Here is a 24,556-nt window from a genome sequence, read left to right as displayed (position 1 = left end):
TTATGGTATCTGTAAATAATGATAATTTTTCTCCTTCAAGGAATTGCATCTAATTTTTATTTGGTGTCTTATAGTATTTATCACAACTTCTAATGTTAAATAACAATAATAACAGTAGGCATCCTATCTTAATATCAATTTCAAGAAAACTGCCTCCTGTGTAACATTTTTCAAAGTATGTTCTGTAGAAGCTAATATTTTAGGTAATTAAATATGAAATGTCCTATTTCTAATTTAAAAAGTAGTTTATTATATCTCAAACAAGAAGCAGTACAATTAATCAAAGTATGCATCCAAACTACTGGGATAGTTTTGCCATCTTAACGGTAGCTTACTTATGCCAACAGCAAAGAAACCTGGAGAGCAAAAGGCATTTTCCACGGCTTGTTGAGAATTGAATATTTTTCCTTATAAGAAGTGGTCCAAAGCCTGGAAGAAGCAGTAGTCAGTTGGTGCAAGTTCTGCTGAATATGGTGGATGACAGACAGCTTCCAAGTCCAGCTGCTGTAGTTTGAGCAGTGTTGCTTGTGCACCCTGTGGTCTTGCAAGAGGATTAGCCTGTCTTTATTGACCAATCATGGCTGCTTAATCGCAAGCATCCTCATTATTTTGTCCAGTTAGTTGCAGTAGAGATCCATTGTAATGGATGGACCAGGTTTCATGAAGTTGTAGTGGATAATACCAGTGCTGGACCACCAGACACCATTAGCTTTTCCTGATGAATATCAGGTTTGGGACTGTGTTTCAGCATTTGTCTTTATCCAACCTTTGTGCCAAATGCTTGTAATTGTCAAAAAGAATCAATTTTTCATCACACGTAATGATATGGTATAGAAATGGTTCACCTTTATGTCCTGACAATGAAGAAAGGCAAGCTTCAAGATGATTTCTCTGCTGACACTCATTTAATTCATGTGGAACCCATCTGTCCAGCTTCTTTTTTTAGCTTGCCCATTTGTTTCAAATGGTCCAATATTGTTGGACTAGTAATGTCAAACCTTGCTGTTAATTGACATGTAGGTTGAGATGGATTCACTTCCACTACAGTTTTCAGCTCATCATTATCCATCTTGGTCTCAGGTCGCCCACATGGTTCATTTTCAAGATTAAAATCACCAGAATGGAACTTCTCAAACCGTCGCCATACTGTGTGTTCATTAGCCACATCCTTCCCCTATGCTTCGTTGATATTTGGAGCTGTCTGTGCTGCATTGGTTCCATGACGGAACTCTTATTCGAAAATAATACGAATTTTTGGCTTATCTATGGTTTCACAAAAATTGCTTTTAAAAAATGTGAAAGAAAATCACAAGCCAAAACATGTGTTTGAAAAATGAGGATGTTCTTTCATAGTAAACATAAAACAAGAAGTGTCAAAGTGAAATGTCAAAATTTGTATTAACGTATTAAGAATCTGAGACCTGTAATAAACTATTCAATTGAGTTTAACACAGAAATTTTTAAATGTATTTGACCACTGAAGTATTTTTCTCTCATTTAGAAATTTACATCTGTTATGACAGTAAAATTTATATTAATTTAATCTTTCCTGGTTTTGAAAATAATTTTTGTGCTTCCTTGTCTTTTCTTTCTGATCTATCTTTTGCTATATTGACTTTGGTTTGGTTTTGCTTTTTTTTCCCAATAAATTAGAAGATAGTCCCGTCTTTTTTAATTCCATGGTGGTTACATTTACGATTTCCAAAACATTTCTACCCATATTTTGTACTTACCAAAGTCATAGATATAATCATACATTTTCCAATCAACTTCAGAATGAATTAATATCTTTGAATAACTCCATCAAAGATGAGAAATTTAATCCATTCCAATTCTTTTTTTAGTATTAATAAGAATAATTTAACATTTTATATTCAAATTATTGTCAGTAAATATTTTATATTACATGACTTCTCTTTTGTGAATTATTTGAGGTATTCAGCAATATAATCATTTTACATTACATTCCTGAACAGTTCTATAGTTATCTGGCTTCTACATCCATAAATAATTGTTTTTTTATACAACTAATTTTTCATATATTACATCTTGATTTTAATGTCTCTCTCAAGCAAGTAAGGATATATCCAGGAATTATCCTAAGTAGAACAAGTAGGTCATATATTTTTTTAATCTCTTGATTAGGTTAGAATGACTTTCTCTTGGCCTTAGACATAAAGAACAATTTGTCTGGGTATGAAATTCTTGTCTCGCCATCCTTCTTGCCTTTTGCATTTAGTCATATGGTGGAAAAATCTGAGATCATCTCAGCCACAGCTGTCCTTCCTAGTTAAAAACCTATTTATCATCTAGAATGTTTATAAGTTTTACTTTGCCCTTAAAATTCAAATATTTTGTCATGATATGTCTGTGTGTAAGCTCTTTTTATGCATTTTACATGGTACTTGCTAAATCATTTCAGTTTGCAGACTCAAATCTTGCATTACCTCTGAGAAGTTGTCTTTATTAATTTCTTTTAAAATTTTCAATATTTCTTTCATTACATTTTCTCTACTCTGTTTTTAAAATATGTTTTTAATTCAAATGCCTTCTTTATTGAGATATAATTAATATCCAATGAAATACATAGACCATAAGCATTTGCTCAATTTGATTAATTTTGCCAATGCATATATCTGCATAAACCACATCCCTGTTGAGATTTAGAAAGTTTCCATCACTCCGGAAAATTTCCTCATATCCCTTCCTACAAATCCCACCATCAAAACAGCAGCCACTGATCTGACTTTTATTGCCATAGATTAGTTTTGCCTATTCTGAATATTATGTGAATGAAATCATACAATATCATGTATTAAATTTCTTTCACTTATTTTTAATTCTTTCTCATGTGTTTTGAGATTTTTCCATGTTGTTGCTTGTATCAGTAGTTTATTTTATTTATCGCTGAGTAGTATTCTGTTACACAAATATACTCTAATTTGTTTATTGATTCTCCTGTGGACACCTAACATGTTTGCAGTTGTGGGCTATTATGAATAAAGCTGCTATTAACATTCACATTGGGTTTTTTGTGGACATATTTTTCCATTTATTTTTTATTTGTATATATCCATCAGGTACTAGTGTAGTTCTGCTACACTGATATATTACATTGTGGTAAAGTCAGAGCTTTCAGTACATACGTCACTTACATACGTCACTGAAGCAATGCTCCCTGTACCCACATTTTCCTTAAATAATTACAAAGGGGAGGAATTTTGGAGTCAAAGGATAGGTACATGTTTAAATTTTAAGAATCTGCCAACATTTTCTAAAGTCTTTGTGCCATTTTACATTCCTACCAGAAACCTTTGCGTTTCAGTTACTCTGTACCTTGGGCAAAATTTGGTGTTGTCATTCTCATTTTAGCTATCTCATTGTGATCACTGGTCTCTTTCATGAGTACAAGTTATCACTAATTTGTTTCTATTCCCCATTTTATGTATCTGCCATCCTTTGTCTCATTTATTCCTTTTAGGGTGTATAATGTAGGGCACCTATGTTTTAAGGCATACCGAATTTAGTTCCTATAATGTCAGTTTTACTTATTACTGCCTTTAGTGGATAAATAATATTTCATTTTGGCTTCCCTACAATCTCTCCTTATCTCACCCACCTCCCTTTTCCTTCCTATTTTTATCTTATAATGGCTACCTGTGCTTTTCCTGTCCTTTTCCACAGTCAATTTCAGATGAGAAACAGTTTTCTAAAATTGCCTTTGAGATGATGTTTCAGTTCTCTTGTTAGGCAAATTTTCCACTCTATGCTATTTATTTTTCATGCTTACTCATCCTGGAATGAAAATCAATCTACTTAGACCCAATATTTGTGAACATTTAACATGTGCAATGTGTTCTTAAACCTGCTCAATATGTACTAGGCTGTAAGTCTTCTGGTCTACAGCTGGAGGGCAGAATGACATGTTCTAGTTCAATATCAGCTTTTAAGAGGAATGCTACTGATGAAGTTTTCTACATTGAGATAGGATCTTCTCTTCTGCCACTGCCAATTCTTCTGAAGGCAAAATAGAGAACACAAAATATCATCATCCTTGGATGCTCTTCTTTTAGGACTCTTCATTTCTCCCCACTCCCCACACCATGAAGTCTTTACTTGCTGGACATGTGTTCCAGGATTCAGTGTGCCACTGCCAGTTTTCTAGCATCCAACGTCATTGTTTTTGGAGGGTTGAGATTTTTATACAGGTATAGAAGGGCTACTCTGCTGGGTCGAAGATGGTTCTATTCAGCAGAGGGACAGCTGAACAGTTTTCAGGAAACGAATGAACTGTGTCCCTTTACCTTCTTTGAGGAAGCTAACAGTTTTATTTTGTTTCCAATAGCAAATAATGTGTTGGTTAATAACTCTGATTTTCAATTGAGTACCCGGGGTCTTCCAAGCTTCTGGCTATGGTACTAACTTTGGGTCTTGGGTTCTGGTATTGTTTAGGATTTTCCTTCTCCTCCTCCCCCACCTTATGTTCTTTAAAGTAGTTGAAAATAGGGACTTCTTTGTAGAAATCTAATAAATGTCTTCTTAAATTCTTTCCAGTTTTAAGGTTTATCAATCGACATATTTTCCCATGAATCTTGGCTCCATTCCTCATTTAATCAAGCCCATGTTTGTATGAACAAATGGCATGTTTCTCTAGTTTTACATGCATAAGGAAATTCAAACACATAATGAGCTCTTTCGTAGTCGTTAGCATTTTGAAGTGCTCTCTCACCAAGAAAACCCTTTAACAGACAACCAAATGTCCTGGGGTATAAAGGTGGCAGGAAGCTAGTTAACCATATTTTTGTTACTTTCTTCAAAGGGCGATTAGGTGTATGTCTCAGAAGATGAAGCACAACAATAAATATCAACTAATATTTATTGAGGCCCCATGATATATATCAGGAGCCTTACTAGAAAGAAAGAAGACATATAGAGAGATATAAAACATGATCTTTTGCATTGGGTAATTTAAGGTCTTTCTCCTACCTCTGTCATTATCATGGGTGGGACTGGTGAATTCAGTCTTTAGAATTTGTAAAGAGTCTCCTATATTGTTTAAAAAATCCTTTGTTTCTCATATAAATGTATTTTTTCTCTATTTCTTAACATTTTATCCTTTATGTCTACCAGGAAAGCCTCTGACTCTGGAATTAGATTGCATTATTCCGTGGGGCAGGGGGTAATAAGACAGGTGAGATAAGAGTCTTTGAAGAATGATATTAACTAGCCCAGATACTAAGGCTAAGTCTTCATCGTAGTAACCTCTGCTTCTTATCAGAAATCCCCAAGCCTGTTCCCTCAGAAAAGAAGCCCACCTTCATCATAAGATTTAAAACATAGCTAAACATCTCATCTTCTCTACTGAGTATTTATTATATATTCTAAGTTAAGGATGCTTTCCACCCTAAGAGTAAGATGACAAAGTTAAATTCTGATCTTCTTTTGAATGAAAAGTGTCACTCAATTAGGCTTAGAAATACGTACTCCCTTAAGTACCATGAAAACACTGCCCCAAATAACAATATTTCTAAGAAACACATATGTTCCTTCCCCTGTTGATTTTCCTTTTATCTGCCAATAAAAATTAGAGTTGTGTTGTTCTCTGTGATGACCACTGTGACCCTCAAAAAAAAAAAAAATCAATCTGACTTTCTCAATCTTGACTTGCAACACTAAGGACACCAAACAAAGATCAAGGTTTGAATAGGGAAAGCTCAGCTGCCTACCCAGAATATTCAGTATAGCTTTATACTATTCTGAGCTTTTGGTAAAGGCTCAAAATTCCCATGTTCTCCCACTAAATGGCCAGAGGAGCCTTGCTATTAAGAAACCATATTTAAGAAATAAGTTAGTCCCAATAATACTTTGCTTGCTTCAAATGAATGATTGCACTCTTTATTGAATATTTCATAAGTTACTAGCGAAGCTGTGATAGACCAGCGCAGAGCCCCATCAGAGCTGTATTAATACCTCCAGACACTGGACTTCTCATTTAGTAGATTTCTATACCTCTCTACATCAGACCACAGGTGGGCAGAATGGTGGTGGGTCCAAAGTTCTGGCACAACAGGATGATGTCTGCCTCCCTGTGCTGATGTCAGACTCAGCATAATGATTCCAACTACCTTTCCCTGGCAGTGATAATAGAAAGTTCAAGAAATCCTGGTCCTTGTCTCTTTTCTTCCAACCAGTGGGTCTTGCTAATTATACACTCTTCAAAATGGTCTGCTAAGTAAGACACCCACCGTGACCACTATCACCTCTGGCATAATGAGATATTTAAATGTATCCAAAGGATTTTGCCAATAGCCCAAGTTCTAAAGCATAAGAATCCATTCACTTCTCTACTGCCTATAGCAAAGGATTATTGGCTCAGTCTTTCTGAAACAGTAGTTCTCAAATAAGGAAGCATTTGAGGCAACATATCAGCAAGGTGGCCTGGTAATTGGTGTCCCTTTCAGAGCCAGATGAAAGAAATGGCTGTCTCAGACCTTCTTCTCTCCCCAGTGCCCTATGGGAGCAAAATCTACTCAAGACATGATTGACCATGAGAAGTCATCAGGGATTTATAACGTTTAGGAACAAGGCCAATAAAGGGGTCCTTATGCAACATGACCCATTTGTCAGAGGACAGATGCTAATACAAAAGAATTTGCTCTGACATTTTCAGGGACACAAAATAATCACCACTTGAATGTTTTGTCAGGCTTTCAAAGGAGGGTAAGAATGGCCTAAAGCTATATTACATTCATGTCTTTAGTGAGGACTTCATTGTTAGTGTATGTTGTATTATTACTTTATTTTCAAACAGATGCTCTCACATAATTTTCTAAAGTGAAATGAGGCATTAGTATGATCACCATTTTTTTTTTTTTTTTTGGTGCGGGGGTGGGGGGGGAGTTGCTTTCTTTCTTATTGTTGATTGTGGTGAGAGGATAAGCCGTGGTCAGTGTCACTGGCTGCTCCATCTGCCCTCCTGCTCTGTGAGCAACCTCTGTGGGAGGAGCTAAATTTAGCCCCAGAAATCAGGATCAAGAAGGGGAAAGAAGCCGGGCGCGGTGGCTCACGCCTGTAATCCTAGCTCTTGGGAGGCCGAGGCGGGCGGATTGCTCAAGGTCAGGAGTTCAAAACCAGCCTGAGCAAGAGCGAGACCCCGTCTCTACTATAAATAGAAAGAAATTAATTGGCCAACTGATATATATATAAAAAAAAAATTAGCCGGGCATGGTGGCGCATGCCTGTAGTCCCAGCTACTCGGGAGGCTGAGGCAGAAGGATCACTCGAGCCCAGGAGTTTGAGGTTGCTGTGAGCTAGGCTGACGCCATGGCACTCACTCTAGCCTGGGCAACAAAGCGAGACTCTGTCTCAAAAAAAAAAAAAAAAAGAAGGCATATTTGGCCGGGCGCGGTGGCTCACGCCTGTAATCCTAGCTCTCTGGGAGGCCGAGGCGGGCGGATTGCTCGAGGTCAGGAGTTCGAAACCAGCCTGAGCAAGAGCAAGACCCCGTCTCTACTATAAATAGAAAGAAATTAATTGGCAAACTAATATATACAAAAAATTAGCCGGGCATGGTGGCACATGCCTGTAGTCCCAGCTACTTGGGAGGCTGAGGCAGGAGGATCCCTTGAGCCCAGGAGTTTGAGGTTGCTGTGAGCTAGGCTGACGCCATGGCACTCACTCTAGCCTGGGCAACAAAGCGAGACTCTGTCTCAAAAAAAAAAAAAAAAAAAAAAAAAAGAAGGGGAAAGAAGCTCTCAGCCAGTAGCCACTCCCATGTACCCACACCTGACTGTGCCTGAACACGCACCCGTGCATGACAGTTCCATGCATGCATGACAGTTCCATGCAGGAGAACTAAGGCTCTTCTAGGGAGAATAACTTATTTGCCTAAAGCTTTTTTCTTTCTCTCATAAAAGAAAAACTGGCTTCTAGAAGAAATAGATGTGGAATTGAGCAACATTCCATGGAGCTGAGTGTCAAGGACTAATCACAAACTTGTTGCTTTTCCAACAATACCGTGAACCCATTCCTTGAGCCATTACTCATGTTTTTCACACATTCAAAAATGTTTCTGGAGCTCCAGAACCACAAGTACCTCTGTCCTGTCCTGGGCACTCACACATCCCCCAGCAAGCCTCCGGTAGACCAGGGTCCCGGTCTCATTTGCTTTCCGGATATTGTCTGAAGCACGATCTAGCAGGAGTTGGTAAGTTCCATGTACGAAAGGCTAGGCACTGGGGTAAAAGTTTCTTCTGTTTATGATCTCTCATCTTCTCTAACTTTTCTACATCCATCCACTCCAGAGGGAGCAACTGACATTTCTTTGTTTCAGGTTAAATTGCCAACCACAAATACACTTCCCCTGGGAAACCAGGGTTAAAAGACCCCAGGTCTCCCCTGCCCCCACAGCGGTAGATCTTGTCCAGACTGAAGCTAAGGATAATGGTTAACTAGCTCCTTGTAGGCCAGAAACTCCACCTCGGCCTCATCCACGGTGGGGCGAGCAGCAAGCCAGAGACTCACTGTCCCCTCCAGCCCCTCGGCTTCCTGGAGGAGGCACCAGGCATGCTCACCATTCTCAAGAAACTTAACTAAAATACATTCATTTAATCTCTCAATCACTTACAAACAGTGTTGTCTGCCCACAATGTGCCGGGCACTATACAGACACCACTATGAAAAGGCGACCATTCTCTGCGACAGTCTAGTGGAGGAGACAGCCCTTGTGCAGTCACGGCCAGAAGGGGCAGCAGTTAACGAACACTTTGGAAGACAGAAGGAGGCAATCCTGCCAGAGGAAATAGCACACACAAACTTACAGTGCGTTGGTGTCCCGGTACTATAGGCAGTTGCAAATAGTCTGATGGGCTGAGCACAAAGAGAAATAGGAGATGACAGCAAGTATGACTGAAAAAGTAGGTTGGGGTCAGATTGTAGAGAGCCTTGAATGCTATGCTAAGTGGTTTGATCTGTGATTTGGGGGAGTCACAGTCAGTAAAGAACGTGAACTCAGGTCTCTTGATTCAAAGGCCATGATTTTCTACATTGCACTCATCCCTCCAAATGCTAATGACCACCACACCACATTGGTCCAAAGAGCTCTCAATGGAAATATATAAATTATCTGTGAGAAGCAGTTAGTAGTTTCTCTTATTATCATCTCCACCTTACAGATGAGGAACCTGAAGCATAAATTAAGTAACATGTCCAACGCCCACAGCTGGTAGTGATCCCAGACAATCTGGCCTCAGAGTCTCTGGTCCTAACTACGATACTTTACCCTCTAACCCTCTCTTAATGTAGAGGCCTTTATGCATTTGTCTGGGTTCGACTGGTGCCAGTATTGGAGAGTGAAGGCTGCCTTCCAGAATAGGTTAGGTAACTGGCCAAGTCTGAAACTGAAAAGGTTCATTTTGTGATAACACAGGTCTTGAGGTTAGGAGTGAAGGGAATTCACCCCATCATGTCTCCAAATACCTTTTCTTTGCCCATTCATGGCTATTTGATATCAGACATTTGGAACTGAGTAGCCTCACCCTCTTAAGGGTAAAACATTCTAGAAAGACCTGCAAAGAATATTACTGGATTGGACTGAGACCTCTGAGATGCTTCAAATGCTGCAATTGTATTTACTATCCAAAACAATGAAAGTTAAAGGCAATAAATTTCAAAGAGAGATTATATCCCTGGTAAATATTGGTTGTTTGGTTTTGTTTAAATCTTCATAGAGAATATGGAAAGGACACTGGCGTGTAGGCAGAAGTCAGAACAGGACAGACAGGTCTTGCAAGTGCTTCTTTATGTGCGTTGATATTAATAACATCCAAACAGGCCTTAAGGCTGTCTTCTTACTTTACACACCAAATGGATAGTGTATCATTTTCCTTGGAAATGCAAATGTTAAATATATTCTTACAATATGACTCAAACATTATGATTTTACCAGTCATCTCCTATATTTTGAATATCTGTAGCCTTCAAATCCCTTACTAAGGATCAGTATTTATTGGAAGTTATATGTGAGGAAGAAGAGTTACTCCAAACCATTGAATAACTTTACATGCATTTATTGCTTTTAATCTTCATAATTTTCAGTACTATCTTCACTATTCCCATTTAATGAAGAAGCTAGGGTTCAGGGAGCTTAAGTTACACAAGTTGGTAGAGACAGAACTCATCTCTAGACCTGTGTATTGAGCCATAAAATTTGTTAGTGCTATACAGTTAAAAATTTGGAGGAAAAAGTACAGCTTTATGAACAATGCAAGAAGGATAAAGATCTGAAGATGAAGTACTCTGCAAAGGAAAGATCTGGAATTCTCACCCTGCCTGCATTCATCTGTATGATCCTGGGGTCTCTCCGAGCTGGAGAGCACTATACAAAGGCAAGGTACCACTCTTAGCATTAGAATTAGAAGAAACTTCTAGTGTCCTGACACCTCTTGTCAATGCCCAGAAAATTCTGGGCTCTTCCCTCAGTCCCATACTCCCTTCAGCTGCCAGGACACCTTGGTTAAAAAAAGCTTTGTTCTTGGAGAATATGTCCATTAGAGGATCTCCATTTCCTTGCAGCACAAAAATTCACTAAGTGAAATTAGGGTGTCCTTTACAAAGAGTGTATTTTTGAGAGCCCTTTCACTGGCTGCTGGGCAAAGCAATTGTCAGTCAACAAACCAGGTAGATATAGTCTCTACCCTCAGGGTTTTTATATTCTGAGAATGACTAGCAAGGGTCCCTCACCCTAGAGCAAACAGGGCTTTCAGAGGGCAAGTTCTGTGGCAGCTTGCGGTCAAGATGGAATTGATTTGCTTTTGTGTCCAAAGTCATGACTACCATGAAAGCTGCCATTTATTAAGTATCTCCTTGGTACTTGCTGTACAGGACAGGTGTGTTAAATATATTATCTCTAAACCTCACAATAGCCTTGTAAAAGATTTTTATCCTTATTTTGCAAAGAAAGAAAGTGAGGCTCTGGGAGATATGTCCAGGACATTGCCAGACCATGCCCCAGACCACCAGCCAGTTTCAAAGAGTCACCCCTTGTCTGTGCTGCCTTTTCTTTCTTGCCAATCATCAGAGCCATCAGAGCTCAGAGGGCTATGCTAGCAGGAAAGAAATCTCATATTTTCTAAAATATGTATTTTCTAAACTCACATCCACACTTTGGTAGGGGCCAGACTGACCAACACTAATTCCTACATTTTATTTTTTGACAGTTCGGCAAAGCATTTTTTTCTCCTATATTCATTCAGTCCTGAGTTTCTATGATGATAGATATAATATTTGATGATAGATATAATATGTGATATAATATGTGATGTGATATAATATATGATATATAGATATAATATGTGATGATAGATATAATATTTGAGTAATTTTTGATGCCTTAGGGTACAAATTTGGAATCTATGAAAAAGAAGGGAGCAACAAAATATGGAAATTGCAATATATAAAATATTAATTGTTAGTTTCCTTTACAGATTTACTGTCACTTTATTTGGGAATATCAAGATAAATTATGTGGTCATTGTTTTGCTCACTTAACACCAAGATTTTATTTAGATAATTATAAAGGGTAACTGTAAAGGGGGAAAATATATTTCAGATGAGTTGGGGTTTTTTTCTTTCAAATTTCAATTTTTGAAGGAAATTGTTTTAAAAACATTTTTAAGAATTTCCCCTAAATTTCACCTTTTTAAGGTAAATTTATAACTATAAAATGGCATCTTGAAAACTTTTCTGCTATAATCACAGGAGACAGTGAGAATTATTATTATTCTGAGCCAGGTAATACCACAAAGCAGATCGCAGTTGTTCCTTTCAGAAAATGGCATTTGTCTTTCAACCAGATATGTTGTCTGCCTTACAATCTAACCACTTTCACGTGTGGGATATCTTAAACTGAAAATGCCCACAAAAATTACACAGCCTTGCTCAAGAGGGAGGAAAGAAATGGGGTCTGTGTTGAATTCTGTCTCTCTGCTGATCTGCAATTAGCATTTCTTTATCCTTAAGAAAAACTCATGGATTTGGGAACTGCATGAGTCTCTGGAACATTTTGGTGAGGTTGGTGGCTCCGAGCGGCATTTCTATGCCTTTTGCCTTGTGTTTCCTGCTTCAGAGGAGAAGCTCTGGTCCAACACAAGAGCACCCTGCCAAGGGACCGACCCTGCTTTCTAGGCGGCCAGCTCTGGAGAGCTGCAAACCCAGCCTGGCGGGAGCCAGTGGCACAGGCGGACAGCTCATGGTCAGCCTCTTTGAACTTGGCTCTTGTTATTGTGCTGGTGGTTGTCATTTAAGAGCAAAAGCTTTAGGGAGGTGGGATCAGCTGGCTGTGGGGAGGACTGCAGGCTTCTTGTCCGAAGCAGATCATTGACTAACAGCTGAGCCATGAGGACGCACGGCTGACACTGGCAGAGCAGCTGTAAGCACAGTCCTCGTGACCAACTTTATGCCCCAAACCTGGCAGGTGTTACAGACTTTTTGATGGTGAAGAGGGTTGGGGAGGAAAGAGAGAACAAAGACCAAGTAGTAGAAACCAAAAATAAATTTCTTTCAGCAGCCAAAATATTTTTCTGTTTATAGGACTAGTGTCACCTACTTAACTACAAATAATAAAACATAAAATAAAATCGAATAAGATTAAACAGCCAGTTTACTAAATGCAGGAGCAAAGAGACTAGGGCCAGGAATTCTCACTCTGACATCTGATTTCTTCAGGCAAAGAGAAAACATGGGAATGCCAATGTCTGTCCAGTCCATTCAATGAGATAAAAAAATAAACAAACCCAGAATCCTATAAGCATCTTGTAGGAGCCAATACCAGCTGAAGGTTATCAGCTTCGCAGCTGCACTCAGTACTGGGGGAATGTTCCTTAGAGTCAAGGGCACGTTATAATAAAGTGTTTGGTTTGTTTGCCTTGGCAAGGGTGAGGTGACTTTGCTAAGAGGTACTCTGATAGTGCCCAGGGCCAGCACCGTTGGAACAGGAAAAGGGAGACTTCTCGGGACAAGGCTTCCCAATGTTCCTGCTCTCAGCCTTGCACTCACAGGGGCCCTGAGATGTCCACAGGAGGATGATAAACTGCCAGCAGCGTTGGCAAGTTGCTGAAGTGGAGCAGGGCTGCCTTGTCCCTGGGGGCCTGGCGGGAGGCTGCAGGCTGTGGGACATGGCACTGGGGGCTGGAGGAACGGCTCCAGCACAACCCCAGCACAGCACTCCCGGACTGCCCGCCTGCGTCAGTGTGGCTGGGTTTCCCTCTAACCAGGGTAGGTGTTGCTCCTTGGGCTCAGCCCTCCTCATGCCACTGCACATCCAAGAAGCGCCTTTAGGGGCTGATGCAGAGCCAAGGTGACAAATCCAAGTGGGGAGGAGACCCTGACCCTTGCCTTCTTGGAGCTGTGCTCCAGCCTGCACATTTACTCAGGGCAGGCTCTGAGCAGCAGTCGCTGGAGGGGGAGGCTTCCCTGAGGGGAGTGGGTCTCAGCAGCAGGCCGGAGAGTGCTCTCTTGGGGATGGTACCAGGTTAGTTGGCTCATGGTCGGCCTCCACCTAGACTTAGGCTCTGCAGGTCCTTTTCTCCAGCCTCAAGGACTGAACAGGTGGGATGAGGGGCTGGTGTGAGTGACAGAAGCAGCCATGCTGAGGAATGGCGTCACTGATGCAAACCCAGCACAAGGGACATCCTGCTGAGTCATAATCAGCCCCCTGGGGCCTAATCCAGGGGTCACTCCCAGATCTGAGCAATGAGGGACCCCTCCCACAGGGAAGCCCAGCACTTGGGTAGACCTGGGGAAGCAGCCAGAAGGGGAGGAGTTGACCCTGTGGCTGACTAATGTTCACAGAAGGCAAAACAAAGACATAAAAGACTGTAGTTTCCAACATTCCCAATTAGCCTATGAATCCCATTATCCTATAAGCACACAGGTAGAGCCAACCTCACTTTCCTACTTTCCTACTTGTGACTTGTGACCACTCATGGTGGCTGAAGTTCTTGGCAAACTGATTTACTTGGATTTAAAATACAGTTGGAGTCAGGACACGGTGGTTCCCAAGGACCTACCCCTGAAATGGACTGAATGTTGTGTCTCCTCAAAACTCCTGTGTTGAAACCCTAAGCCCCAATATGATGGAGGCTTTAGCAGGGCATGATTAGGTCATGAGGATGGAACCCCCATGAATGGAATTAGTGCCCTTATAGAAGGGGCCAGTGTTCTCTCTTCTCATCCTGCCACGTGAGGATAGAATGAGAAGGCAGCAGTCTGCAGCCACGAAGAAGGCCCTAAGCAGAGCCTGCCAGTGCTGGCGCTCTGAGCTCAGATCTCCAGGCCCCCAGGACAGTGAGGGGTAAGTTTCCATTGTCTGTAAGCCAGCCAGCCCACAATACTTTACTACAGCCGCTGAACTGACAAAGATGCCCCAGACCCATTTCCTTGGGGAAAGTCTTAAGTAATCTTCACCCAGCCCAGTTTGCAAACACAGTGGTGTCCTGCCTGTGGCTTGGGGCTGCTGCCAGTCCCCAGGCAAGAGTTTGGTGCTTCTCCTCTGCCCAGCAATCCTCACGTAGTATCCTGGGTGACAGAGGGGAGGATGTTAGCAGGAACAGTCTTCCTGAGGGGGCAGTCCCTACCAGCAGGGGTTCTTGTTCTGCTCTTGCTCCCTGAGGTCCCAGCCTGCCCTCAGCCTTGTATTCACTTTCCTTCCAATCCCCCGGCCGCTGGAGTCAGGCTTCAGGGAAGTCCTTCGGGAGTCCCAGTCAGCCTGGAAGGTCCCCAGCTGTGCTTGCTGTCATGGGAGCCCCTGTCCCCAGGCGTGCCAGGTTTCTGAGCAGACAGACAGCATGTGCATGAGAACCTTTAAGAAAATAGGACTATTTTTCATTCCCTTTCCTTTTCCTCTACTTTATTTGCCCTTTACCCTCCCTTTCATCTTGCCGTACACACTTGTTACCTTCTGGCTCTTGTTACCTTCTACCTAGTGGCTCCTCACGGCCTACAGGATTGAGCCCAAACTGCCCAGCGTGGGCTTCCATGGAGTGCAGGTTCAGTACAGGACTCTTGAATATGGTGTCAGAATGAACCATTCTCTTGGTCTTTATCAGATCCTATACTTCTGCCGTCCGCAGACACTGGGCCGTGGGCATTTCCTGGCCGTGTCCTGTTAGGAAAACAGGGCCCCGCATCACAGCCTGGGCTCCTCCTCTCCCCGCCCCGCCCCAGGGCACCCCAACCCCAGTCTGTGGAAAAACTGCCTTCCATAAAACCAGTCCCTGGTGCCAAAAAGGTTGGGGACTGCTGCTGTATTTCACACGAGTTGATAGATTGCTTTTCCTGGAAGCTTGAGAATTAGTATTTTCCTTCAAAATCCATTTCCAATTTTGGCTGAGAGCCTGTTAGAGACCGAGGTCCTCTCCCCGCGCCTCCACGCCCAGCCGAGCCCGCAGGCCTGTGTGAGCTGGCTTTCCCCTCACCGCAAGCTCCGGTTCTGGCACCGTCTGAAACAAAGTGTGTCCTGGTGTTTTTCAGCAAGGGATTTTCTTGCCTTCCCCATCCCCATGTGTACTGATAAAATCCCTGCGAGCTTTAATATGCAGATCAATGATTAACAGGGGCTGTACCCAGTGAGCGGTTGTAAAACAGTGACTGGTTGGAGCCTCAGCGCTCTCCTTGGCCGTGCAGGAAATGCAGAGGAAGATGTCTCCTCAGGCCCCTCGCCCCTAAGACCCCTAACGAGATGTGGCAGGTTCTTGCCAGGAGCATGAGTGAGGTGGAGGACCACAGGAAGGCCACAGGTGAGAGACTCCAGCCACCTGTCACTGCTCTCTGTCAGATTCCCTCCTGGCAGGTTTCTCATCCGGGACTGGGAGTGAACAGGCAGGGGTGGGCATGATTGGGGTATCAGTGGTGGCAAAAAGCATCTTACGGCCCGTCCGTGTTTTAACACGAGATGGGCAAGGGGACAGCGCGTTAACTCAAAAGGCCACTGTGGAGGTTCACTGGAGATGCCGGCAGTTCCAGGGCAGAGCGTGTGGGCCAGGCGAGGGAGCAAAGATCAAAAGGTCAGCACAGCAGCTCACTGGCACGGTCACAGGGCAGACCAGTCCGTGTGGGGACAAAAGTCGCTGGGAGACATGGAGACTGCATCCGTGTGGAACTGGGGACATCTCTGGGTCTCACTGGAAGGCAGGGGGAGGCCAACTGGGGAACTCTGGAGAGATTCTGGAGGTGGAGAGATGCTGGAGAGATGCCAGGGTGAGGTCGGGTTGATTCGGGCTGATATTTTTGTTTAACAAACTTCATTTTTGCAGCAGTCTTAGGTTTACAGAAAAATTGAATAGAAAGTGCAGAAAGTTCCCATATACCCGCTCTTTCCCACACAGTTTCCTTTATTATGATGAGCTTGTGTTGCTGTGGTATATTTATGATAATGAACTAATATTATATGATTTATTATTATCAACTAAAGTCGACTGGTTACATTAGGGTTGACACTTTGTGTTGTATATAGTTCTATGATTTTTAACAAATACATAATGACATACATTTGTCATTCAGCATCATACAGAACAGTTTCACTGCCCAAAAATTTCCCAGTGTTCCACCTGTTCATCCCTCCTTCCCTGCCCCCAAATCCCTGGCAACTGCTGATCTTTTTACTCTCTTTGTAGTTTTGCCTTTTCTGGGATGTCATGTAGTTGGACTCATGCAGACTGTAGCCTTCTCGGACTGGTTCCTTTCACGTGGTAATATGCTTTTAAGGTTCCTCTGTGCAGGGCGTGATGGCCTGTCTCTTTGTAGCACTGAGTAATATTCCGCTGTGTGCATGCACCACAGTCTGTTTATCCATCTGGGTGGAATGTTCAGCAAGCAAAGAGGCAGGGACAATGGGAAGGGTGGATGAAGGAAAAGCAGCAAGGGAGACAGGACAAGATAAAAGCAAAAATGGGGAAGATCTTGGAGAAGTGGGGAAACAAGCTACAGAGACAGGCACAGAGGCCTTAACGGGGGTAAGGCAGGAGTCTTGCCACTGAGGCTCAATGAGACAGGCCAGCCCATCACTGAACTGCACCAGCCTTTGCTGATCTTATAGAAGACAGAATGTCATGAGGGCAGAAACCACATCAGCTTCATTCTGAAAGCCCAACACACGGCACATGGTAGGCATCCAATAAATATTGACTGAGCCAATAAAACCTCCAAAACCTTTCCTAAAAAGCAAGTGTTCCCAGACACCAGAAGACCAGTGGCCTTGCAGTCCCCGAGCCAGTCGTCTTGGGCATGTCTGAGCTCTAATTTCAGTTGAATCCTCCATGCCACGAGGTGGGATAAAGCTCACTCACAGCACACTCACCTCCGCAACCAGGAATGCATTTCTCTTGCCACCCTCTGCACCGGGCCTGGAAGATGCTCTGTGGACAGAACCAGAGCCCAGCTGTAGGGAGGCAGGAAAACCAAGGGCGACGTTTGTCAATCTAACATACCAGATAAAAAGGGCATTCTTGCCGCCGAGTCAGAATCCAGCTCTCCGTGCACTCATCTTTCGGCCCAATCGCAAGGCAGCAGAATTAGCCCACACAACCTCTGTGCAGTGGGGAAAGCAAGCTGGGGGATTCAGGTGCTAAGAAACAGCTGTGGGAAGAAGATGAGCCAGCTGTGCTCTCCAAATGTTCACATTTGAGAGCACATCTGTGCAGCGATAGCAGCAGCCCACTGCACTGATGGGAGCCCAGCCTGAGGGGTGCGGCTAACAAACTGGGTGGAAGTGGGTAGCTCTCCAGAGGAGCTGAAAAGTCAGCTAAAAATTGCAGGACCAATAGAGATATGCCAGGATTTACTATCTCAGTAGTGTCCCGCCTCCATGCAAGAGACCTTATCATCCAGTCCTGAGTTTTGGTGCAAGGTCACAGCTTCAAATCAGGTTCTCTCCCAGGGCATGGTACCCATGTCACTTTCCTTGGTGTGATGAAGAGGGTGATTGAGCCCAGTAAGATGCTAGAGTGCTTTGCTTTGGATCTGCTTGTATCCTACCCGTGTTTGTGTTCACACGACTTATACTGTCAGCACAAGGGTAAAAAGCTCTTGAGAATTTGTTGCCTAAGGGGAAGAATTTGGGGGCTGCTTTGCCCAAAGGCTGTTTATCAGGGTGGGGTATATGCAGAGACACACATCTTGCTCCTGCTCCCCACTGCTGTTCATAACTAGGGGAGTTGAGGGTCACTACAGACAGTTAATTAGACAAGGATGGTAGAGATGAGAGTGTTGGGTTGGGCAAGGAGTAGCTTCCCTCCCACCTTGAGACTTCCCAAATGGCATCACTGAAGAAGGAGGACCTGTCTGTGGGGGAAAAGGCCCAGTGGTGATTCTGTGAGCTCAGAATGTGCCAGGCTCAGACGCTCCAAACACAGAGCAGCAGAAATTACCCAAACAAATTCCACTAACTGGAAACACAAGCAGGGAAGAATCAGACTCAAATCTCAGCACAGCATCAGCCTTGGGGACAGCTGGCCTCTCCTAACCCATCAGCATCTGCCACTTCTGCTGTGCCTGACCATCTTGCATGTAGGGACCCCACAGAGGAGCAGAACTCCTTCCATTAAGTTCTCCATACCCAAAACTTTCTATGAGAAAGATACAGTGTCTGCGTCTCACAAGAATCTGTTTTCCTGGGGCAATTGCTATTTGGGTGCTAACCGGAAAAGAATTTTCATCTTATTTTCTTGCTCATTTGCATTTGCCTTCATACATGGGGGGAACCAGTCACAAAAGTCCAGCACAAATGCCAGTGTTTGGCAGTAGTGGAGAGAAAGAGAAGAGAAAGCCCTGGCCTGTGTTGCTCTGTCCGGGAATGTGACGCACTTGCCACACAAACACTCTCCCTCTCTTCTGTCATTCATACTTCTTCTCCCTGACTTTCCGGAATCCTCTCTAGACTTAGCTCCTTTTTTCTTACTCTCTGCCCTTTCTTTCCACCCACTCTGTATTTCTCAGCCATAGATATTGGAGCACATTTAAATATGCCAAGTTGGGAGGTGGGACAGAGCTGGGAATGGCATGCAGAGGTTGGGACTAGCTGTTGCACAAGGAGCCCTGAACAGGGACATTAAAGAACAGATACTCATGATGGAGCCTCAAGCCAGGCCCTTATATTTATAATGTTAAACTATGGGTCATCCATGCACTCATGTATTCTCTCAACATTGGTTGGCTGAACTTCAATTATATAACAGGGAAAGTCTTGGCAATACAAAGATGAATAAAATATAGTCCTTGTCCTCACGAAGCTTGTAGGTGAGACAGGCACATGGACCAGTGATGGTGCCATCAAGCATGAAGCCTACATTCTGATTGTGGGTCAGCAGCCAGGGGCCTGCACGAGAGGCCTGGAGCCCCGCTGGGCTGACATGGGAAGAATTCCTCAGGACTGGATGCCTGAACTTGAAGGTAACGTTGAGAGAAAGAGCGCTCTGGGGAGTGTGTTCCTGGCAGAGGGAGCCCAGTGCAAGAGAAAGTCACTGAGGAAGCAGATGGCAGTGGGAAACTGGGGTTCAAGAAACTGGAACCCTAAATATGCAGCCTAGGGAGAAGCAAGACCTAGGGCAGGAAGGCAGAGCCAGCTCGGGATGGACTTGGAGACCAGGCGAGAAGGCTGAGGCTGAGGAGAATCATGGAAGAACTGTAGACAGGAGAGAGGCACAATCAGATCTGCACTGGCAGAGGGACAGTTCTAGCCGAAATGCAGGTAGCAATCTGGAGGGAACAAGACAGAAGATGTGGAGAACACTTAGGAGGCTGTGACAATAAAATAGGGTAAAAATGATGTTCCTTAGGAGTCTCTTTCCCCTGCACACCTGCCTGCCTCAGACTTCCCATTAGAGGGGAAGGCAAGCTGGTGAGAGAGAAGCCTCTTGAAAATCACACATCCATTAATTGTTTCATTTCCAAGTGATCAGTGACTATAATGGCTTTGTTTTGTCACTGTCTTGTAAACTCGCCGTCATGTAAATATTTCCTTCTGATAGCAGCTCGCTATTTGGGCGTAACTACACCAGCTTCCTCATTGAATTTGCCCATCACCAGGCTCAGGGACCCAGCTGGAAAGAAGTGTCCTCCTCGGTTGAGTTAATACGTGGATCTTTGCTCTAACACAAGGTGGCAGAAGAAGGTGGGTTCCCGAGAGAAAGATCACTGGCCACCAACGAGCTCACTCATTCATTTCTCTTTACTGGAGGACTATGCCCAAATTAAGCTTCATTTCAAAAGAAAAGCATAAGATTGTTTAGGCCAAAGCAGAATTGTTTCTAAATACTGCAGTTCAGAGGGCATATTCTGGAGCAAACTGGGTGCCAATTGTTAGCAGTGTGGCATTGGGGAAGAACTTGATCTCTCTGTGACTCAGTTTCCACATGAGACCACTGTGCTGCCCACCTGTACTAGCTTGCTGGGGCCGCCATAACAAAGTACCACAACAGGGTGCCTTCAACAACAGAAGTACGTTGTCTCACAGTTCTGCAGGCCGGAAATGGAAAATCCTGGTGTCAGCCGGGTTGGTTCTGGTCTGAGGATGGGGAGGAAGAATCCATTCCAAACCTGTCTTCCAGCTCCTCACCGTTTGCTGGCAATCGTCAGTGCTCCTTGACTTGAGAAGCATCACCCTGATCTCTGGCTTCATCTTCATGGGGTGTTCTCCCTTTGTGCGTGTGTTTCCCCCTTTTATTAGAGCACCAGTCATATTGGATTAGCACCCACCTTAATGACCTCATCTTACCTAATTATATCTATTAATACAATGACCCTATTTCCAAATATGGTCCCATTCTGAGTTATTGAGTGTTAGGGCTTCAGTGTATGAATTTGGGGTGAGGGGGCACAATTGAACCCCAACACCACCTACAAGAGTTTTCAGGGAGAATTAAATGAGCTAACTCCTGTAAAATACTTAAAACAGTGCCTGGCATTTAGAAAGCTCCTAATATATGTCATGTTATGCTATTAATACGTATAAATACAAAGCTCCCAGGATCATGGCAGGCATTGAGATTCAGCTAGTTTGCACCAGTGTGGCCTCTCCAGTTACTTATGGCTTGTGTCTTTTATGGTTGGTCAGTGCTTATGCAATACCAGGTGTGTATTCTGAATAATACTCCTGGCTAAAAGGTGCAAGATGGGAAGGGTTAGACCCCATGAGTTGTGATTTTTCTTCACCCTTTTCCAAGCTGTGCATGCTGTACATAGTATATAATGCAACTAGTCCCAGCAGGAGAAAAAAAAAAAAAACTGCTGTTTCCTGTAGAGAGGAACTGACAAAGGTCCTGTCCTGATAAGCCCACAAAAGCAAACTTCTCAGCATCTGTGGCTCACCCACATGGGCTGGGGCAGCCACCACGCTGAGGCCGGGGGACGAAGCTTACTAGGGCACGTCCAATAGGGGCCGAGCCTGGGCTGCCGGAGGAGCAGCTGAGCAGAGTAAGTGTCTGTTCACCTCAGTTTACCTTAGAATCAGACCTTTAAAAAATAGATATGTTTATCGTTTGTGTGACGGTTAAACAAATCAGGTGGCCCAGCAGACTCTTGGAAAAGCTTTCTGGGCATGGCAAGTTTCTGGGTGGCTGTCGCAGTACCTGCTTGGCAAAGGAGGTCACTAACACAATAGGCCGAAGTTGAGCTGCGCTGCCAAGGACAAAAGTGAGTGGGGATGTGCAGTCTATCTTGGGGAAGATACCAGAAGAGTTGTCCGCAGAGAGGATCTAATGGGCTGGCTTTGCCGCCGACTGACCCATCTCAGAAGCGCGGACTCCCTGACTGCCACAGCCAAAGCAGTGGAACTTTCTCCCTCTTGCTTCTTGAATTCCTGTGTCTTGTTTCTCTGGATGAACAGATAGATTTCTGTGCTCCAGGAGGAAAATCCTGGCCTGGGAGGCAGGATGCCTGCTCTGATTCTGCCACCCTAAGGCTGTGTGACCTTGGACATGTGGTTTGACCTTTCTGGGCTCAGTTTCCTCTTTTTCTTCTATTTCTTGAGGGACTTAGAGTCATAGAAATCATGAACTCTTTATACTGAAAGAAATCTTCAGAATCCAGTCCAATGCATTTTGTAGAGAAGAAATCCAAGGCTGAGGAGTTAAGAGACTTACAGTGAGAGAGTTAATGTTGGACAAGGAACCTAGAACTCAGGTGTCTTGACTCCCACCTGGAATCTATTCCATTAATAATCATGATCCTCTATCGGTTCGTAGCGTCAGAGCGCTTACACTCACTCCTCACACAGCCTTCTGCAGTAGACATTCTTATACCCATTTTACAGATAAGGAACACTGGCTTGTGCACGTTCCTCCAGCTGCCGAGTAAAGAGCCGGGACCCTGACCCCGTTTTGGTGCGCTTCCTGCTGCACACCAGCTGCCTCCAATTACCCTCAGAATACCCTGGCCACATGCCACCATAGGTGCCCTGTTGTAGGCTGGCGACAACCCCACCCAGCTGGACCAGGGATCTCATTCTTGAGAGCAGAGTGGGGATCCTTACACGCAGCAGCTGCAGAATAGTACTGCCCATCTTCCCAGTGTGAACGGCTTTTTAATGGATAAGGAGATCTTTAAGCAAGAATGTTTTAATATCTGATACTAGAAACTGTGTGATCAAGTGTGGGGCAAAATGAGTTAGCCAGGGCCACCCTGGCACAGGTGGCGTGGTATTTACACGGGCTCTCCCACCCTCTCCCTCACCCCATCACCTTTGACTTAGGTGCCCTGATTAGAGCGAGCACCTGTTGGGGTCTTAAGGATGACCTCTGGGTAAACTGAGCCCTCAGTATGGCGTCAGTGGCTCCTCTGAGTAAAGAAGATGTGTCCTCTAAGATCTCTCCAGGATGAGGCTAGATTAAGTTGTAGTCTAGAAGCACAAGCCAGCATGACTGCCAGTCTTGATGAGCATCAGCTCAATGTTATGGCAAGGGTGGGGGGGACATGCGAGGGGGAGAACCTCCAGGAGAGGTTATTTGTACTTGCTATACCAGCCCCACCCAACAGAAATAACAGGTGAGCCATACATGTAATTTTAAACTTCTAGCAGAATATAAACAGGTGCAATGAATTTTAATATTTTATTTGTTCTAATATATCCCAAATATTATTTCAATGTGTGATATAGTTATTAGTGAAATATATTCCTAAATATATTAGTTATTAGTGAAATGTAGTTATTAGTGAAATATGTTCCTTTCCCTTTTTCATGCTAAGTCTTTGAAGTGCAGTGTGTATTTTTTGCTGACAGTGTACCTCGATTTGTCCCGCCACATTTCAAATGCTGTAGATCACATCTGGCAATTGGCTAGTACAGGGGACGGTGCTCATCCTGTCTGCTGGACAGATGAGCCCGGCAAGTCTCAATGGGTGTTTTGAGCTCTGTGATCTTCGAGGCCCCTTTCAGCCCTGAACAGAAACAGATGCAGCAAAATTCAATCACGACTCTCCTCCTGCCACCCAGCCCCTCACCCCAAGCAATCACCACACTGGTCTCAGACAAAGACACCTGGTGGAAGCTGGATCAAACTGCTCTAGTTATTCCCTGATAAACCTCCACCTGTACATCTCAGCAGTGTGTGTACAAATAGAATCCCAGCCTTCACTAGTGTGATTGCTCCTGCTAGGAGTTCCAGAGTTAATTATTAACAATCAAACAAATTCATAGTGGGTGGAAGCTAGGTCTTGCTACAAGGCTTGTGTGTCTTCTAAAAGTGCATTTCTAAGAGAACTTTGTCCCTGTTGGGTTCTTCCTCAGGGCCCAGGACAGAAAGACACAAAAACACTGGGCCTATAATTTTACTTGGAAGAGACCCAAGACTAAAACCTCAGGGAACTCATTTGGAAGCTTGTTCTAGGAAAGTGAACATTTTCTATTTGACAGATGTTTTGGGAGGAAAAAAATCACACTACCTTGGAGGGAACTAGAGTAGTCTGGCTAGTTCAACCTGTAGAGTGTTTAAAGAGAATTTCATTCATTGTATAAAATAATTAAATGGTGGTAAGCTCTAAGGAGGTATGATCTACTGGCTACATCTACTCTCCATGAAATTAACACATCCTGGAATTGAGGTTGGAAGGGATGTGGGCATTGATGCTTCTCAATGTATAGATGAAGCATTAGACACAAAGAGAAGGGCCAAGTCTACAGAGCAAGACTAATGACTCATAGGTCAGCATACTTCCTTCCCAAGGAGAGCTGAGAGACCAAGGGCTAGCTCTCCAAAGTCCTTCCCACAAGTCCCTGAAATTTTGTTTATGCAAAACGAAACTTTCTTCTGTTGATATAATTCAGAGGTGGACTTTGGCCTAAGTCATGTCAAAATATCATCTTTCTAAACTAATAATACCTATATTCTAAACTACTAAGACCTAGATTTGTGGCACTGTGCCAAATATAACTACACTATGCTATTTCCTCCTGTGTAACAGTCAGCTGACTTACCTCCTAGGTGCCTCATGGACACCTGTGTTATTTGGAAAATGAAGTAAATGCACATAGTGTGTATAGAACTCCCCCACTCCATCTCCCCTGCTG

At 43.6% G+C, this 24,556-nt stretch overlaps 1 protein-coding gene across 2 annotated transcripts in view; it reads left to right on the top strand.

Moving 5' to 3' along the window:
• The window catches only part of PRLR (prolactin receptor), a 144,071-nt gene that overhangs the window by 22,774 nt on the left and 96,741 nt on the right, over nt 1–24,556 (top strand). The window contains exon 1 of one of the 2 annotated variants that reach the window (XM_012758132.3): nt 15,623–15,794. The exons of the other annotated variant lie outside the window; for it this stretch is intronic. The gene's annotated coding sequence lies outside the window, so the exon portion shown is untranslated. Of the gene's footprint in view, nt 1–15,622; nt 15,795–24,556 lie in introns of those variants that run through there. 2 annotated transcript variants of the gene reach the window in all.

Source organism: Microcebus murinus, chromosome 11 (genome assembly GCF_040939455.1).
Source record: "Microcebus murinus isolate Inina chromosome 11, M.murinus_Inina_mat1.0, whole genome shotgun sequence".
Classification (NCBI taxonomy): domain Eukaryota; kingdom Metazoa; phylum Chordata; class Mammalia; order Primates; family Cheirogaleidae; genus Microcebus; species Microcebus murinus.
This window is presented reverse-complemented; position numbering and strand designations above follow the sequence as displayed.